Source organism: Enhydra lutris, unplaced genomic scaffold (genome assembly GCF_002288905.1).
Source record: "Enhydra lutris kenyoni isolate GAN:26980312 unplaced genomic scaffold, ASM228890v2 scaffoldscaffold27, whole genome shotgun sequence".
NCBI classification, from domain to species: Eukaryota; Metazoa; Chordata; class Mammalia; order Carnivora; family Mustelidae; genus Enhydra; species Enhydra lutris.
Window position 1 is genome coordinate 22,457,154 of NW_019154111.1, and position 13,593 is coordinate 22,470,746.

General features: G+C 40.5%; 1 pseudogene; it reads left to right on the forward strand.

Moving 5' to 3' along the window:
• Window positions 1-341: 341 nt before the first annotated feature.
• On the forward strand, window positions 342-1,151 carry LOC111151986 (annotated as a pseudogene).
• Window positions 1,152-13,593: the final 12,442 nt, after the last annotated feature.

The window sequence follows — 13,593 nt, forward strand, 5'->3', positions numbered from 1 at the left end:
AGTTTAAATTAATGAATTCTTTATCCTTTGTTTGTAGCAGCTCACAAGGACTTCTGCCATCTCTCCCACCTCCCCCAATCCCCTCTAGATACCCTGTTCTCTTCTTCACCACAGAGTGATTCTAATAGTGCTAATGCTAAGTGAGCACAGTCAGTCAAGCCCTGGGCTGCAGTCTTCTCATGAGTTATCTTACTTCATGCTCATAACAACCCCATGAAGTAGGTATTATTGTTACCCCATTTTTAGTGGATCAGGAACCCGAATTGTTTACGATCATAGAGCTGATATGAAGTGGAACCAGTAGCCCCACTTTTGACTCTTCCTCATCTCCTTGGGGTACCATGACAGGTAACAAAGCTTCCAAGGTGACTTTCTTCCTCACTTCCCTCACTTCCTCACTTCCTCACTTCCTGGCGCTGTACTCGGCTCTGTTCTCTTACTCAGGCTGGGACATGCTCAACTATGTCACTGAAGAGATCAAGAATCCTGAGAGGAATCTGCCTCTGTCCATTGACATTTCCATGCCCATTGTCACCATCATCTACATCTTGACCAATGTGGCTTACTACACTGTGCTAGATATGAAGGACATCCTGGCCAGTGATGCTGTTGCTGTGACTTCTGCAGACCAGATTTTTGGAATTTTCAACTGGACAATTCCACTTGCAGTTGCATTGTCCTGCTTTGGTGGCCTCAATGCCTCCATTGTGGCCGCTTCTAGGCTTTTCTTTGTGGGTTCAAGAGAAGGCCACCTCCCTGACACCATCTGCATGATTCATGTTGAGCGGTTCACACCAGTACCTGCATTGCTCTTCAATGGTGTCATGGCACTGATCTACCTGTGTGTGGAGGACATCTTCCAGCTCATTAACTACTATAGCTTCAGCTACTGGTTCTTTGTGGGGCTCTCCATTGTGGGTCAGCTTTACCTGCGCTGGAAGGAGCCTGATCTGCCTCGTCCCCTCAAGCTCAGCCTTTTCTTCCCCATTGTCTTCTGCCTATGCACCATCTTCCTGGTGGCCGTGCCACTTTATAGCGATACCATCAACTCCCTTATCGGCATTGGCATTGCCCTCTCGGGCTTGCCATTCTACTTCTTCATCATCAGAGTGCCAGAACACAAACGACTGGGGACTGCACGCCATCTATGAGCGGCCAGAGAAGATGAGGAGAGACTGTGTCCTGAGCTTAGGTCATTTTTGGTGACTAAACCTCTAAGACAATTTTAAGGCTTAGGACCCTGCAAAGATGAATGGAAATTCCAGAAGAAACAGTAGGAATCGTTTGCTGTCCAAGTAGCAAGTCATATTTTGTTTTCATTAAAATAAAGGGTGGCTGGGCACTCTTTCAGGCGGGAACACCCTTCAGAGAAAAAAACAGGCACTTCTGAAGCTTACTTTTCCTTTATCTGTTCTCCTGTTTCTATCTCTATCCTTTCAGGGAGTGGTATGGGAAGATAAGGTTATTCCCCTTCTCCCAACCCACCCTAGTCAGCTGTTTACATTTCCCTTGGTTTTGTTACCAAAGTCTAAGCCCAGGTTTGACATCTCACAATTTGCCCTAACGGAACAGGTAAGCATGCTTAGTTCCCTGCACAATTCAATTTAAGTAAAATCAACCAGTAAGTATGTCCCTTTACACTTTGCAAAGCTCTTTTCCACCTGCATTATCTCAACAGTCAAAAAAATCAATTAAGATAAAATGATTGATGGAAAAGGATCAAACCATGTTTAAGGCACAGATGCCCTTGATAAATCAGTAACAGAAGTTATTGAAAAAGAAAAATTATGATATTTATGTGAACCAGGAACAAATTTTTTTTTTTCAAGAACAGAAGTTTTGATGTTAGTTGAATCTAACCTCTACCATGTCAAAGTTTTCATTGGCCTTTCCCAACAGTATATAAGCAGGATGGATGGCTGATCTCAACTCACCCTCCCCCAATAGAAACACTTTATGTATTGCAGTTGCAGAAATAATTGGCCATCTGTTCATTTTACTCATTGTGCCATGATAAATAATAATGGGTCCTAGAACAAGTTTGCCTTTTCTCTCTCACTTCTGGTGAATCCTGTAGACTACAGGATCTAGCTATTACTGTCGCAGCAACACCATTGTTCTAGTTTCAGAAAATATGAGGTGTATTCTTCCTTAATCCTTCTCACCTGACACTATTTTTTTTTCCATTGTTGATTCCTTTTGATTATGTTTGATGCGACCTCAGTTATTGTTTGAGCCTCTTGAGGTAATTCCAATTTTAAATATCCATTCCCCTCTAGATGTACTTGCTTGGCCGTTCTGTATTTCCTCAAGGCTTACCTCAATAACACCTGACAATTACTGTGCTCTTAGTATACCTCAGATACTGTGCTGAGACCTTGAGGTATATTGTTTCATTCCATCTCCATAAGAACCACAAGAAGTTGTGCATCTTATTATCCCCATCTGGTAGAAGAAGGCTTTGAGTTTAACAGGGAAAGTGGACTGCTGTGTAATCCAGGCCCACCTACTTCAGAATTTACTCCAAAACTCTTCACAGCTGATGATTGGTTCAACATTCACCATCCCTTAACTGATTTAAAGTATGAAAGAGTCAGGGAGTTAAGGAGTCTATCAGTCAGTTTTTGTTACAATAATGCTACAAAATAAACCTGTGGCTTAAAACAACAGTAAGTATTTATTCTTGCTCATACACCTATAAATTGCTTTAAACTTAGCTGATTGAAGCTTGGCTTAGTGGGCTTAGTCCCAAGCTACAGCATGGGCCCAGGTCTGCTCCACAAGTCTTTTGTTCCAGCCCTGTGACCAGTGGGCTACCTGGACCCTGTTCTCATGGCATTAACAGAAGAGGCCAGTGGAAACACACAATGTCAGGTCAAGCCTTGGGGCTGGCACACTATTCCCACTCATGTTCCATGGACAAAATAAGCCACATAGTGCATCTCACCATCAATGAAACAGGAGAAATATATTCCCACTTTTAATGGGAAGGAATGCAACTTCACGTGGCCAAGAACATGAACACAGAGAGGCAGGGAGGAAAGGGGAATGAGAAGGATTTATACATTCTACCACAAGGAGATAAACAGTTAAGAAAATGAATTCTCTGCATTTTGTAAGTGTTCTTATAGGAGAGAAAAACAGGAAGAAGACTTGACCCCAGTTGAGCAGGGAAGTAGAATCTAATGTACTATTCCTGCTTTTTATGTAGAGATATGAGGGAATTGGTGTGAAAGTTCTCTGGGGCCTATCTACTGGGCTAAGCAGGTCAGTAAAGAGTGTTGTGTTAGAGCATCTGTGCTTCTGAGATAGAGCTGGCTGACAAGTAAGTATAACACTGGTGAGAATGAAAACAACTGAAATTGGAAATACATGGAAAACTCGGGATTTATAGAACCCATGGCTGAAAGAATACTTTCAAATGATTTTAAACCCCACAAACCTAGCATAGAGCTCTTGATGCTGAAATTAAGGGATCTTGAAGTTCTTGAAGATATCTAAATACTCAGTGCTTGAATTTTCTCTGTAATATACAGCCTCTATTTGAATATTTCCTGTTACCATACTTGCCAAATCATTTTGAATAGCCATCTCTTCTTTGTCCTTGTCATTTAATGCATCCCATGTCTCCACACTACTTCTGGTTGAGGTAGCAAGGAAAAACCATCCAAAGATGATAAGCCCAGGAACACCATCCCCATTTCCTGGTGATGAAACCTTCCTCCTGTGCAGGACCAGCTTCAGAGCACCTTGTGCTTACAAGGACCCCCAACTTGACTTAATACTCTGTTGGTGCCATCTTGAAATTCTTAAAAATTTTTAACAAGTGACTCTGTATTTTTATTTTTCACTTTTCATTTTGCACCAGGCTCCACAAATTATGTAGCTAAATTTGATCCTAATTCATCACCATCATTGTCTATCCCTGCGTTAATTCCCCACCTTAATTACTGCTTCTCACCGTTCCACTGGGGCAACTCCACTCTCTCTTACCAGGTTTGGTTCCTGCTTGGTCTGTTCTTCAAGGTCTCTAGATTTCACTGTTACCAGTTTTGGTGGAGAGATTGCTTCAGTCTGCCCCAGCGGGACCAGGCCCTCACAGACACTTTATTTCCTCCCCCAAGAGAAAGAGATTTGACCATGCCTCTCGTAGCATTCTTCCTTAAGTTAAACAGGTCTGGCACCATTGGTCCTAGCTCTCCCCCCTTGGAACTACGCAAAATAAATCTTTTTGATTTTTTTCACCTTTTTGAAGCCAGCCCCCTCAAAGCAGAATTGAGAAGTCACTTCATAGAGAGACACAGTTCAGCTTCAGAGAAGGGCCTGGTGGGGCACTTGGCCATTTTTGGGGGGTAAATAGAATGTGCTCAGACCGGGCTGTCGTTACCCTTGTCTTACAATTTTTGTCCTATTACATCAGCTGCACTGATTTGGTGCCCTCATGCTTAAAGTTTGATGTGTTGAATGCCATCTTTGAAAAGCTTTGTCATTCTACTATTAACAGCCTACATTCAAAAACAAAACCAGATACCTTGCATTAAAGATCACATCTTCCTCATAAACGTATAAATTATTTAAGCCGATCTTTTAGCTCTATGATAGAAGGAAGAGTCCATACAGGAGACTCCAATAGTCATTTGAATATATTTAATTTGAGCTTTTATATTTGATGTCAGATTTTTGAAATAATATTTCGTGCTTGGCTTTTTTTTTCTCTTCTTTGCAAAAGTAGCATTTATAGGAAACTTAGGAAATAATTTTAAAGCCACAAAGAAAAGAATAAACCCTTCCTACAATCCCACCTACAAAGAATAACTACACTTAACATACAGTTTAATATTTCTGTATTTTTTCTATGAACATATACATATAATTTTTAAAATACAATCTTATTAGCATATTAGAGATATGTAAATTTTTATAAGTAGATTTTATAACTTACTGTTTCTCTTTTAAATTTTTATCAAAAGCATTTTCCAGCTTGACAGGCTAATCTGGAAGCAAACAATGAAGCCTGAAGCTCGGCAGTGACACAGTTGTACAATTCTATCAAAAGTGGTTGATTTGGGAGGAAAGAAACTGAGTGGTCAGTCTATTTGGAGTCATGTAGGCAGGCCAAAGAACGGGCTGATTTGTTCCCTATCTACCAAGACTAAATTAAATCCAACAATCTACTGGCATGTTAGTGATGTGTGATCTGAGTCAGGGCTTAGAATTTAAAGTTCTTTACTGTTTTAACAAATATGGGGCTATTTTGGATCCTTTCTTACATCTTTCGATAATATCTAAAGGTTTGGATTTAAAATAAACGGTTCAGTTCAGAAGAAAAGATTTTTATCTTCCTTAACGAGTTCTAAAAACATGCAAAATAACATCTTTAGGCTGTTGAAATTAAAGTTTCTGGGCCTGAAAGGGTCAGAAAAACCCAGGAGTATTTTCATTCCCCCAGATTTTCTGTTTGATGTACCTGGAGTTACACATTTAATAACTAAATGCCCCCTTTTTTTTCCCTTCCAAGCTTTTTATCTTCAAAGATTCAACAATTTATGATTATTCTAGCACTAATTTTTCTGTCTGCCAGTAAAAATCTGTTCATTTAAAAATGTGTTTAAGAAGTACCTGAATGCGGGGCGCCTGGGTGGCTCAGTGGGTTAAGCCGCTGCCTTCGGCTCAGGTCATGATCTCAGAGTCCTGGGATCAAGCCCCACATCGGGCTCTCTGCTCAGTGGGGAGCCTGCTTCCTCCTGCCTCTCTGCCTGCTTGTGATCTCTCTGTCAAATAAATAAATAAAAATCTTTAAATTAAAAAAAAAAAAAACTTAAAAAAAAAAAAAAAAGTACCTAAATGCATTATGAATTTAGTGACTGTACCTTAATTATATAACTACAGATGATACTCAAATCTATATTCAAAGAAGCATTTCTGTCATGGACAGGATGGTAATATGTGTAATACAGGTCCCATGAATATTAATTCTGTCTCTCTCTGTCTCTTTCTCTCTCTCTCACACACACACACACACACACACACACTGCATTTCAGAGTTATCCCTGGAATATTTTCCAAGCTTACCTTCACAGATACCTTTCAGAGAGTTAGATGTATTTATTTCATTTAGTGAAAATGAAAAGCAACTTAACGTTTCCCCAATTCCATATATATCCCAAATTTACTGAGCTTGTGTTTGTTTTGTTTTGTTTGTTTGTTTTACTAGCCTTACATTGGTCTTCAAATTTGATTCTTTTAAAGAAAGTCATGATACAAGTGGTCTACAACAGACCATTGGCAGCACAGGGACTCGTGAATTCTGGCAATCCTCTGGGTAATCATAAAGCGAACAAAAACAAAAGTTAAAAGTCAAAACTTCTGAATATTGACTTTTGTATTCTTGCTTTACCTTATTAAGTTCTATGAAAAACAAGAGAAAACTGAAAAATGTGATAATTAGTTCTCTAATCTTGATAGAGAGTATATTCTTTGTTCTTCCTTCTCTATCCTGTCTTGCATTAATATCGATTTCTTTGATAAGCTGAGAGGTAACATTCATCTGCTTTCTTCACTGCCTTTGTGATTATGCATTAAAACTCCCATGCTTATTTACTAAGTGCATACTCAAAATTTATAGTTATAGTAACCTTGACCTTATGCAGCCATGTATATATACTGATTCTAAATCACGTATTTTGGACTCATTTTTAGCCAACATAGCACAGCCAGTGTATCTGGATTTGAAGAGTCTGAGTCATTCCTAAATTTCTTAGCTTCTCTACTCATTTTTTAAATGGAAATAAAGTAAAAATAAATAAATCAATGGAAATAATAAATGATATGCAAATTATTTGGTGGCAATGAGGATTAAGTGAAATGATGCATGCAAAGTGCTGGGTGCTAAGTAAGCGTTCAAAATACTAGTTTCTATTATTATTACATCATTCCAGATCAGTCTACCAGTGACCTAATTACTTCAAAGCTATATTTCATTTTGATCTTAACAATGCTATTCCCCAGACTTACCAGCCACTTTATTTATGGAACTTGCACTTCAACTTGAACTTGACTTTTGACTGTGTTTGAAAGGCAAATTTACTGTTGATGGCAATCATTTCCCTGCATTAAACAAAATGTGAAGAAACAAAACAAAACGTGAAGCCAAATGGAACACTCAACAGAGGGGTTTTGAGGAATGACTCAAGTTCACTCTTCTAGTCTAAGTATCATTAAGAAAGAAATACTATGATATTCAGGAGGCAGGAAGTAGCTGTCTCCTTCAGCTCATTCAATCCTGTGACGTTCACTGAGCATCTGTGCTTTGGTCAGGGCCTCAAGCTCCTACAGCAGTGTGCAAATATCCTGGAAGGTAGGGTCTGGGTCTTTTTCAGCATTTCATCCGCAGCATTTAGGGATAATGAGGAGAAAGCTTAAGAACTTGACTTAAAGGTATTCTTCTATTCAGACAGAAAGAGATAGTCCTAGCAGTTACTTAGAGATTTGGATGGGCTAGCAAAGGAAACTGGAACAAAGGAACCATATTACTGACCTACCATCTACACAGCCTACCCTCTAGGGATGTACCAAGCATGTGGACCCTAGGGTTTCCTGTGACAATGGCACAGAACCAAGGTGGGCAATGTATTAAGTTTGTGGTACATGGTACAACTTGGCTTAAAAGAGGAATGCACTTGCTGAGTTGGCTTCACTTGAGCCATCAAACTAATCTCTTTCTACCAATCTGCAAAGATTGATTGAGCACCTCCTAATTGCCCAGTGCCATACAAGACCCTAAGAGAGATAGAAAAGAAGAGCAACTCATGGCCATTGTCTTCGGCAATATAACAATTTTTTGCCTTTATCATCCCCTCTATCGGGTAGTTACACTTTCTCTCCATGAATGAGTTTTCTGTCAAGTGTATCTCTAGCCCGTTCACCTGTGTTGCAAAAACTTTTCTTCAAATATTTCTATCCTCTCACTCAGTTGTCCCTAAATTCCTAGCTCCTCACCTGCAAAACTCCCCTGAGACTTCAGAGCAAAGTTCAGTAACTTCCATAAAGACGATAGAACTACCAGGAAAGATGAAAAGTATGAATGGGAGAAAAGAGACCCCACAAGACATGCCTTTATCTGCCAGTGTTTTTTTTTTTATAAGCCATCTCCCTCTGACTTTTAATATTCCATCTGTGCTTTGCAATATTGGTTGTACTTATTAACATAATATTTATAAACAAAAGTATAATATAAAGCTAATGAACATTAACCTCCAAGCGAAGGCTAAGCAGGTGGAGTGAGTGGAGTTAAGAGTTGGCCGTGCCCCCATGACAGCACAGTAACAACCCTTGGGTGGTGTTACATGCAGAGGCTCTAAATGAAATATTGTCTTCAATCTGCAGCGCTTCCCAATCTCCAAGTAAAAATAAACATGCCACTGGAAAAATAAGATCGATACGATAGCAAGAGAAATTAGAGTGGTTATTAGTATATTAACCGAACGCCAGATGGAAAAGCAAAACAAACAATAGCCTGCCAGTCTCCACAAGAAATGTCTTCTAAACATTTCAGAAGGAATTTTAAAACATGTATCCGATCTTCTGCTACCTTGAGTTTGCTAGTGACCACAATAGTCCATGTATTACACCACTAGAGAATGGAAGTCAGAAATTGTAAAGAAGTCCACCAGCAATTTCACAGATAACAAAATAGATACTAAGCTTTTGGTATGATTATTGTAAATTATCTGGAAAGTATGTGTTTGTGCATGTGTGCACGTGCTTATCAAATCCTGTTGTCTTTCTTGCCATGTGCAAAGGCCATACACAGTGGCCCCAGTGACCTGGGTGAAGATCGGTGCCGTTACAGTGGTCCAGAAGCCTGTGGGTGGCTTTGCTATGGGGTGGCGTGGCGGGTGACTTCAGGATGCTTCCTTGAGCCGTCCATACTGACCTCACTCACAGTTGAAGCCTGTGAAAAGCAGTGTCTAACAACTCACAGTTTAGGAGCTGTTATAGACGTTGCTTGAATTAGCCCAGTTCTAGTAAATGTGTCCAAATATATGAGTGTTTGTTCCCTTGTTCATTTCCACTGGGAATAATTTTTTTCTGATTTCCTCATGTGTTATATTCTAAACTATAAAAAGATTTCTGTATAGTAGAGGACACTCCTGAATGTATGTCCCTACAGATGTCTTCGTTATTTTAAAGATTTTATTTATGTATGTATTTGACAGAGAGAGAGAGAGAGAGAGAGATCACAAGTAGGCAGAGAGGCAGGCAGAGAGAGAGGAGGAAGCAGGCTCCCTGCTAAGCAGAGCCCAATGTGGGCCTTGATCCCAGGACCCTGAGATCATGACCTGAGCTGAAGACAGAGGCTTAACCCACTGAGCCACCCAGGCACCCTGTCTTAGTTATTTTAAAATGGACTTAAAAAGGTCAAAGTTGGGGCGCCTGCGTGGCTCAGTTGGTTAAGTGTCCGACTCTTGATTTTGGCTCGGGTCATGATCTCAGGGTTGTGAGATCGAGCCCCACATCAGGCTCCACACTCAGTGTATTCTGCTTTAGGATTCTCTCCCTCTCCCTCCATCCCTTCTCACACTTGCACACACTTTCCCTCCCTCTCGTTCTCTCTCTCTCTCAAAGAAATAAATCTTTAAAATCTCAAAGTTGACTCATATTCATTCTTCATTAAATTCTATTATTCATTAAACTGTCTTGAACACATACTATGTGTCAGATGTCATTGGGCACAAAGATGGACATATTCTCTGCCTTGATGGAGCTCCTGGGTGAGAGTGAGACCATCACCTTCATTAGTCACTGTGATGCAATAGGATAAGAGCAAAATATGAGTACGAAAGATGTGTTACGGGGTCATAGGTGGGAGAACACAGTCTGCCTGGGAAGGTCAGGGAAAGCCTCAAGACATGACCTTGAAGGCCAAGAATTCTCTAGGGAAAGAAAAACCTGTTTCTTTCTTTTTTTTTTTTTAAAGGTTTTATTTATTTATCTGACAGAGAGAGAGAGAGATCACAAGTAGGCAGAGGCAGGCAGAGAGAGAGAGAGGTGGGGAAGCAGGCTCCCCGCTGAGCAGAGAGCCCGACATGGGGCTCGATCCCAGGACCCTGAGACTACAACCTGAGCCGAAAGCAGAGGCCTAACCCACTGAGCCACCCAGGCGCCCCAAGAGAAAGCTGTTTCAAAAAGAGAGAAACTGGTTGATAAATCATTGGCATAGTATGTGTTCATCCTTCAGATCTTGCCTTTCCCAGTTACCTTCTGGAAATCCATTGCTACCAGGGGCCTGGTGTGCTCCTAGGCTGTCTCTTAACCATCACCCATAGTTCTCATCTTTGTTTTAATTGTATACTTTTCTGTATCCGCTCTAGATATCACTTCCCTAAGAGTGTCAGAATTACTTCTTATGGAACCTAGATGCCTGGCATACAGCAGACACTCATTGAATATTAAATAAAATAATGAATATTTGGGGTAATCTAATATGACACAAATGCAGGGGACAGGGTAGTCTGAGCCAGGTTGCAGTGGGCCTTCCATGGGCTTCTAAATGAGGTTTCTGATGCTGTGTGCCAGGCAGCAGGGATTCAGGGACTGCCTTGAGTGGACAATGATGTGGTGTCTCTGGTGGCAGGTGGGTTGTGGATTGAAATAGGAGATGTGTGCCTGATCTCCCTCCTTGAGTGAAAGAGGCGGAGTGGATAGTGATTGGAATGCACCAGCCTGCACCTGGTTATGGCCTTGGAAGCCGGGAAGGGACCGATTTTGAATAGTAACATCTTTTACGGGATTTCTAAGTTCATCACCATGCTGGCATCTGACTCTCGTTTACTGGGTTCTAGAGCACAGAGTGGAGGCCTAAGCAGGCCAAGAACAGAAGATCGGGGAAGTGAGGACTGAAAGAAGGCCCAGTGCTGAGCAGAATGCAGCCGCCATGAATATTTATTAAATGCAGCTTGCTGTTAAGGGTGATGACTAACTGGTGGGAAGACAGAAAGGGAATATCTCAAAACAGACTGGAGTTTGGGTAACCTTGTGAGTGCTGACGAATTAACAGCTGGGGGAGGGAATGGGGAGGAGCCGCGGCTGGCTGGAGCTGCCGTCAGAATGTGCAGGGGAAGGGAGGAACAGGGGGCAGATAATAAATTTTGTTAACTTCCAGTCCGAGAACTTAGAGGAAAATCAAGACTCTGCATTGTGTTTTAACTTTAATCTGTGAGGGGCACCTGGGTGGTGTCACCTTCGAGAGGTGGGGATCCTGGTGATCGGAGCTGAAATGATGGGGGGCGGGGCTACTGACTGATGATCAGTAGACGTCTTTATTTCTTATGATCACTTCTTTTATACCTTCCGCAAGATCCGATTACAAAAAGGATATAGATTTCTGTGCCGCGCGTGGGCTATGTGTGAGATGTAATTTACATGCAGGCAATCGAGTGAGCCAAGTAAACAACAACGATTATCTCTTAGCTTTAAATGACAATATCTCTTAGCTTTAAATGACAAGAGCAAGTTAAGGATTCTCCACACTTCTCAAATCTATCAAAAGGAGGACCTGAAAACATTCCAGGGATCCTCCCATGTTTATTCCGGGCAGGAGCCAGGGAAGAGTCTTGCCCTCCATCTCCTGGAGTTTTCTCACAGGATTCGACAGGACCCCAGTCACGGTGGCGAGGATCCCGGTTGTGTTCCAACAGGGTGGCACAGTCAGTTAGCCTCCGCGTCCAGACTCTTGGTTTCAGCTTAGGTCATGACCTCAGGGTATTGAGATCAAGCCCCCACTGGGCTCCCCACTCAGGGCAGAGTCTCCTTGAGATTCTCTCTTCCTCTCCCTCTGCCCCTCCCGCTCATGCTCATTCTCAAATAAATGAATCTTTAAAAATAATAAAATAATTTAAAAAATAAAGTTAATCTGTGAGAATCCCTTTATTTTATTTATAAAAGTGCTTCTTATGAGTAGAAATGCCTTCATAGTTCTAAGACAGTCTATGCAAAACTTTTCATACCAGTTTAGCTAACTAAAAACAGATCAAGGAGGTCTGAGTCAGTGGGTTAAGTATCTATGCACTGGTGAGTAAGATCAGCCTCCTAGGGCAAATGGTTTAAACATTAAACTTTTTTTTTCTTTAACAAGCATTTTCCGTGTAGCTTCCTACAATAAACATTCATAGTCTCAAGATTATAAATCAACAGAACTTGGAACCACCTACACAAAATGTTCAATATAAGAAGACAGGAATAGACTTAGATCAAAACCAAATCTTATGATGACAAGTTATAGAGTAAGTATAACTTTAGGATATATTTTATGGTAACTAGTATGTAAATATTCTCAAATCTTCTCTCTTATCTACCCCCAAAAAAAGGCTAATTGTTAAGCCAGTGCTTTGCATTTTCAAAATTAGTCACATCAACAGCTTTGTAAACTTATCTTAAGTTTTTTGCCAAAATTATTATGGCCTATGGATTTGAATTGGATTTTATTCTGTTTTGTTGATTAGCTTAGTCAAAGATATTTGGGGCTTATCATACTCTCCCCAGACTGAATGAAATATTCTGTTATTCTTTTTCTTTTTTCTTAGTGTTTTTTTTCCCTCTGCTTAAAATAGGAGTACTCATTCCTGTGCCAAAGAGTATGAAAAGTCCTCAGAAGAATTTGGCATTTTTTTCCCAGACTATACATTTTACTTGAGGAACTTATCAGTTGCAAAATGGGGGAGGCTAATTAATTTAACACATTTTTATATTAAAATAAATATGCTATATTATGCTAGAATGAAAATTCACGTGAATTTATATGTATTAAAAAAGAACAGCACTGGGGCACCTGGGTGGCTCGGTGGGTTCATCCTCTGCCTTCGGCTCAGGTCATGATCCCAGGGTCCTGGGATGGAGCCCCACATCGGGCTCTCTGCTCAGCAGGAAGCCTGCTTCCCTCTCTCTCTCTCTGCCTGCCTCTCTGCCTACTTGTGATCTCTCTCTATCAAATAAATAAATAAAATAAAAATTAAAAAAAAAAAAGAACAGCACACAAAACTTCTAATAACTATTAAGCTGGCTGCCAGAATTCTCAGCTTCTTACTCCAACCCTGGGATAAGGTTTCATACTTTTTAAAGATGGTCTTGCAGATGGGGTATTATACCCATCACTCTGGGGGCTGTTATAAACAGACTTCAAGATGTCACAACAGAATCAAGAGCCCAGAAATAAGCCCATGCATAAACAGTCAGCTAATATTTGACAAGGGAGCTAAGAATAGTCAGTGGAGAAAAGAAAATCTCTTCAATAAATGATGCTGGGGAAAGTGGATATTCACACGCAGGAAAAGAAAAAGAACGATCTTAGACCCCTATCTTATAATAAAAATCAACTAAAAATGGATTAAACACTTAAATGTAAGGCCTGAAACCATAAAACTAGAAGAAAACATAGGGGAAAATACTTGACATGGATCTTGGTAGTGATTTATTTTGGATATGACACCTGAAGCACCAGCAACACAATAAAAACAAATAATTGGACTATATCAAACGAAAAAGCTTTGGCATAGCAGAAGAAACAATCCAAAAAAATGAAAAGACATCCTATAG